This window comes from Dendrobium catenatum, unplaced genomic scaffold (assembly GCF_001605985.2).
Source record: "Dendrobium catenatum unplaced genomic scaffold, ASM160598v2 fragScaff_scaffold_80, whole genome shotgun sequence".
Classification (NCBI taxonomy): Eukaryota; Viridiplantae; Streptophyta; class Magnoliopsida; order Asparagales; family Orchidaceae; genus Dendrobium; species Dendrobium catenatum.
The window spans coordinates 365,225-372,008 of NW_021318542.1; positions in this window are offsets into that span (position 1 = coordinate 365,225).

Here is a 6,784-nt window from a genome sequence, read left to right on the forward strand (position 1 = left end):
GTTGATGATTCAAAAAAGTTAGAGTAAGACATGGATGATGAGATGCATTTGCTTAAGTTTAATCAGACTTGAGATTTGACAAAGCTGCCATATTGGAAGAAAGCATTGCATAATAAATGGGTTTATATGATGAAAAAGAACATGCTGGTAGCAAGCACTATAAGGTCAAGCATATAATAAAAGTGTTTAAACAAAGGAAAAAAGAAGACTATACTGAATTTTTTTCTCCAATGATGAAGATGACTATAGTCAAAGTTATACTGAGCATAGTAGTAGTGGAGAATTTATATCTAAAGTAGATGGATTTAATATAGTATTTCTTTATAGTGATGTTGAAGAAGAGTTATGCATGGTACAACCTCAGGGATATGTGGTCATAAGTGAAGAAGATATGGTGTGTAGGCACAAAAAGATCATATATGAGCTAAAGTAAGCACCAAACAATGGTATAGAATCTTTGATAGGTTTATGTTAGATAATTACCACACAAAGTGTCAGACAAATCATTGTCATTCTATGTTTGTATATGGATGACATATTGATTGTAGGATTAGATATGGATAAGATAAGATATCTAAAGGATAAGTTATCAAAAAAGATTAAAATGAAATATTTAGGTTCAATAAAGAAAATTCTCAATATGTGTATTAGAAGGGATAGAAGTGTAAGTATACTGAAATTGTCTCAAGTTGAGTACATTGACAAGGTGCTAAAAATATTCAACATGAGTAAGGTAAAGCTAGTTTGCACTCTCGTGGGTAGTCATTTTCAGCTATTTAAAAAACAATCACCTACATCTGAAGCATAACAAGAATAGATGGTGAGGACTCTATATGCTTCAACACGTGAAAGTTTGATGTATGTTATAATATATACGAGATCAGATATAGCATATGCAATAGGAGTAATCAGCTTATTTATAAGTAATTCATGCAAAATTATTTTGAGATGAATAATTTGATTATATGGTACTTAAGAGGACCAGTTAACAAAGCTATTTGTTGCTTTGGAGATGTAGGAATTGATCTATATGGTTATGTAGATTATGATATTACTAGAGATCTTGATGGAAGGAGAAGCATAATTGATTATATCTTCACTTTGAAAAAGACTACAATTAGTTGAATTCCTAAATTACAGGAGATTATTATGCTCTCAACCATAGAAGCTGTGTATATTGCTATCACTAAGGCTAGCAATGTAATGATATGGTTGCAAAGTTTCTTGGTAGAGCTTGGAAAGGGAAGAAATGAGAATTTACGTAGTGATAGCATTAGTATTATTCATCAGTCCATGAATGCAGTATTCCATGTCATAACAAAGCACATCCAACTTCAGTATCATTTCAACATATCGCTTCTGAAAGATGGACTTTTATCTTTAAAGAAGAAACACATTACCCAAAATTTTACAGACATATTGATGAAGACGATAACAGTTGACAAATTGAAGTTATATGTAGTTTTAATTGGTCTTCATGAAGAATGAGAGTAGTTGTGAGCCACATTACAAGTACTATTATTAGTACTACATATTGAGAGAAGGATTGTTCGCAATCAATTTCCAAGTGGAATATTGTTAGTTTTGTGTGGAATCTAATTGTGTTGATCAATCGAGTAGTATTGTTGTCTTAGATCTCAATTCAATTAGTCAAGCTGGCTAAGGGGGTTACAGGGGGGTCCTCCCACTGCTTTGGTTCAAGTGCTTTGCAGTCTTTTTTTTGTGGCTCAATAGTTTTTCTTTTAATTTTAGGTTTTCCACATTAAAAAAAAAATAATCATCATCAACAATCATCGCCTCTGCCATTTGAATTTTGTTATCCGACTATTATTGTCTGACTACTAACATCCATGCCTGTTATTAAACTTCAGTTGTCCTCTTGTGAAATTTTGATTTTTTTTTTCTAACTTATAATGATGATCAGATAATTATTCCAAGTTGTGCAATTCCATCTTCTTCAATTGTTAAGAAGAATGGATTCTTGTATTTATAATTAAATATTAGATTATTACAAAAGGATCATACACCATGCTTCGTCCCCATTTAGGATTTTTCATGTAAATATTTATTATGTCACTTATAACTTCTATCTGTATGTATTAAAATTTTATACAAAACTAAAATATTATACATTCTCTCTACCCTTTTTACCGCATATCAAGATACATTTAAATTTTTTCAAATAAATTTTATCATACACTCCTATAAGAATTAGCTCAAATTCAAAATGTTATAGTTGTAACCAAAGTCAAGATGGGCTTCTTAGGCCAAACTTTTGAGTCATGATCACTACCAACTTCTTTCTTGATAATTAGAAGCATGAACCAATTGCCATTTGACAATTGGCCTCCATTTACTACTCATGGTTGATGGCACATGACATAATATCTAATGTCAATGTCATAATAATAATAATGCTATATTGCATGGCTCCCATGCAAGATAGATTAATGGGTTTAAAGTCTTCAAAGGTGGAGGAATTACTAAATGCGACTGAGCAAAAGTTGAGCCCTAGCTAGCAAGCTTTATCCTTTCTCATTAATTAATTCCAAGTCATCACCTAAATGCTTTCATGGACCTTTTCATCTACCAATGTGATTCTTTTGAACTCAGTAAATTATGTCATAATAGATTTTAAAATTAATATTTATATCAATTTGTTATATTATATTAATTTTAAAATAAATTGAATACTTTTTAAAGTTAATTTTTATTTAATTTATATAAAAAGTACATGAAATAATTATTTTTTTTTGTTGTTTATGAGTTTTTTTTTTCAAAATCTTTTTTTTTTATTAATAAACCAAAAAGGTTACACGAAAAGAAAACGGCGAGCAGAAGAAAAAAAAAGAGGAAAACTACAAGCTAAAAGCGGGCTCAGTAATCGGCCGAGGCTTCCAGCGTCCAAGACGTCCCGCACGGACCGTCCGGTAAAGTGTAAACAATGTCAAATCCGTCCCGAAAGTTCACACCAATGGTTGCCACCAGCAAAAACGACCGGGACGCGAGCCCCGACCACATCATTGCCCTTAGCCTCACGTAGCAGCAAATCGAACAATAAAGCAAAAATTTCCCGAGGAGAAACAGCATGACGAACAAAAAATCATCGTCTACGTCGTCCTCTCCCCCAAAATTTCCCCCGAGTGGCAACATTGGAAGTACGCACGAGAGAAAAATCAATGTCAGTCTCATGAAAATCAGATTCCAATTCATCATCCGACGAATCAATCAGCCAATTAACCTAGTTCCTAATCTCCACACCAGAGGAATTACCCAAACAGTTGTTTATGAGTTTTATGTACTATGTTTAACAATTTAATCACATGAATAACTCTTACATTTTCTATGATGAGGAAATAAAGCATAGTAAAAATTTGAAGTGTTTGATGTATTTAAAAATCATTATATTTAACTGTTTTTTATTTACACTGTCATAAAATTATACTGTATTTAGTTTATTTTATTTTAAGCCGAATTAAAAATTAATTACTTGCAATTAATTTAAATACACCCAAATAATCCAAAGATATTTTAAATACATATCTATCATTGTTTGAACTAAATATTTATGGGGAAGTTACATTAAATACTAAGGTACGTAGTTATATACTTATATATCTAATTTAAATATGTCTGCCCTTTCACATAGCCAACAAGATTGTAAGCCAAGGAGAACTATGAATTAAAGTATATATTAATATAAAAAAAAAAGTATATACATGCATGTTCAATAATAAAAGAGCAACCAAATTAATTTCTTAATAGCATGTTCGTCATTAATCATCATCAACTGATAATAAAAGAGCAACAGCTAAGATATTTCAATCATAAATATCTAACATAAATCTTTCAAACTATTTAATCTGTGTTGATATGAGGTAGGGGTGCAACCGAGCCGAGCCGGCTTGGGCTCGACTCGTTAACGGGCTCGACGAGCCGAGCTTATCGAGCTCGCGAGTCGAGCTCGAACACGAGTTCGAGCTCGACGGCTAATCGAGCTCGAGCTCGAACACAGGGATGCTCGGCTCGATAGCTCGTCGAGTAGCTCGAATAGCGAGAGCGGACTTCGCCGCTGGAGGGGACTTCGTAGCGGGAGCCGGATTACTTCGCCGCGGGAGCTGACTTTGTCGTGGGAGCGGAATTCGTCGCCGGAGATGACTTTGCCGCAGGAGCGGACTTCGCCGTGGACAGCGACGCGGGAGCAACGTCGCGGCAGCGAGCTCGAGCTGACTCCGACGCGGACAGCGACGCAGACGACGGACGACAGATGCGGACGCGTGCTCGAGCTCGAACCGTGACTCGGTTCGACGCAGACGACGGACGACGGACGCGGACGAGATCGAGCTTGACTCCGACGCGCGAGCAACGACGGACCGCGACGATCGAGCTCGAACCGTGACTCGAGAGCTCGACGAGCTTTTTCTTTAGATGTCGAGTCGAGCTCGAGCTCGACTTTTGAGCTCGAAACGAGTTCGAGCTCGAGCTCGAGCTCGACATTTGACAAACGAGCTCGGCTCGAACAACCCTTGACTCGAGCTCGACTCGACTCGTTTGCACCCTTAATATGAGGAGAACAACCAAGTTAAACAATCAAAATTGCTTAGCCTCTGATGTTCATCATTGAACATTGTTCGATGCATACCAAATAGCGGTACCTGAGCACTTTACTTTTATTGAAAGTTAATCTTAATTTTTTTTAAACATGTTTACTTTTTTGATTGCCTAGTCTTCCCACTTATAGAGAGAGGGAACGATCACGTTATCGTTCAATCATGTCCAACCTTTTACAATTGACACCCATCAGTCATTGATGTCTAATGCTCAGCAAATTATTTTGTGCGGATGTCGAAGGCTGTCCAAAGATAAATCAGAATGTGCCATGTCACCCCCACTCGGTACCGCGCTTGGTACCACTCAATAGTGCTGACATGCCTAATCTACCAACTTACAAGAAGAGAGAACAAGTCAACTCTCCAACATAACCTAATTTTTTATGTTTCTTATTGATTATTATTCAATGCCTATCAGAGAAGGATGACATATATCTACAAGAAAAGGCGGAGGCAAATTATTCTGTGAGGACGTCAAACGCTGTTCAGAGACCAACCAGAATGCGCCACATCACCCCCGCTCAATACTGCGGCTCGGTACAGCACTCGGTACCATGCTCGATATTGTTGACATGGTGCATTATGGTTCGTCTCTGAATAGTGAATTGCGTTCTACATCCAACATCCTTTTTTTTTTTGTCAATTGATCTTTCTTCCAATAAAAAGAGTGACCAATGTGATTGTCTAATATAATCATATTTTTAATATTTTAATCGACCATATGATGATGCCTATCAAAGAGTAATTTTTAATAAATTTAAATTCAAGCTCTCTTAATTGCTCAATCTCTCCCTATATGAAGATCCGTTGAGTCCAACATCATTTGACTTTTACTGTTCCTAATAAAGCATTAGCTAATATATATCGTTGATTGATGCCCATTAAACACTGGCGCATAATACTCATAATTCTAGACAATTAGTCCCTTTCTTATAAGGAGTGCAACCCAACCAATCGTCTGATGTTGCCCAACTTTCGACATTTCTTATTGATTTGTCACCGAATGCCAATCCAAGAGTAATGATCAATATCCATGATCCACTAACATCTGCCATAATCCTTTTTGGTTACCCAATCTCCTGAACTCCGATTTCAGCAAACGTATAGTCAAATTGAGCGTCTCGGAAATACGAACCCAACGACACCAAATTTGACTCAATCCGAGCCCAAATGAGCCCAAATCAAGGACCCGAAGCGCTGTTGGAAGCTTCGTACCACTGTTTGAGTTACCAAACGGTTTTCAAATATGACGAGCTTATAATAGAATCGAGCGGCTCGACGAGACGAATCGAACGAGCCCAAGACCACTGAATTCTGAAATCATTAAGGCCTCCAAATGCCTGACGAATGGTCCATGATCAAGGGATTCAATATCAGCCGTCCATCCAACCACTTCTCATTTACCCTTGATCTCTCATCTATTTACAGGCCATGCCACTACAAAAATCTATAAATAGACCCCTCATTTCTCTTGAAAAGTGACCCAAGCAAGAGAGAGAAGAAGAGAAGAGAGAAGAAAGAAGCTCCTCCTCGACCACCGCCGGAGTTTCTCCGGACCACCGCCGGAGTCTCACCGGACGAAATCTATAAATAGACCCCTCATTTCTCTTGAAAAGGGACCCAAGCAAGAGAGAGAAGAAGAGAAGAAGAGAAGAGAGAAGGAAGATGCTCCTCCTCGACCATCGCCGGAGTTTCGCCGGACCACCGCCGGAGTCTCATCGGACCACCGCCAGAGCTTCGCCGGACCACCACCTGAGGTCCTCACCTACGCCGAACCACCGTCGGAGGCCCTCACCTTTGCCGGACCACCCTCGGAGGCCCTCACCTTCGCCAGACCACCGCCGGAGGCCCTCACCTTCGTCGGACCACCGCCAGAGACCCTCACCTTTGCTGGACCACCGCCAGAGGCCTTCGTCTTCGCCAAACCATCATCTAAGGCCCGGAGTTCTGCCAGGTTTATTTTAGTTAACATATATTATAATATTTAATTATTTTAAATTTTATTATTTAATAATAATTATATGATTATAATAAAATATTTATATTATGTATATTTATCACTTTTATAATCAAATATTAATTGAAATTTGATCTAGCTTATTCACGAGTTCTGAATCAAACACGAATCAAGCTTTTATCGAGCTTCATGTTGAGCTTGTTCATGAGCATAAATA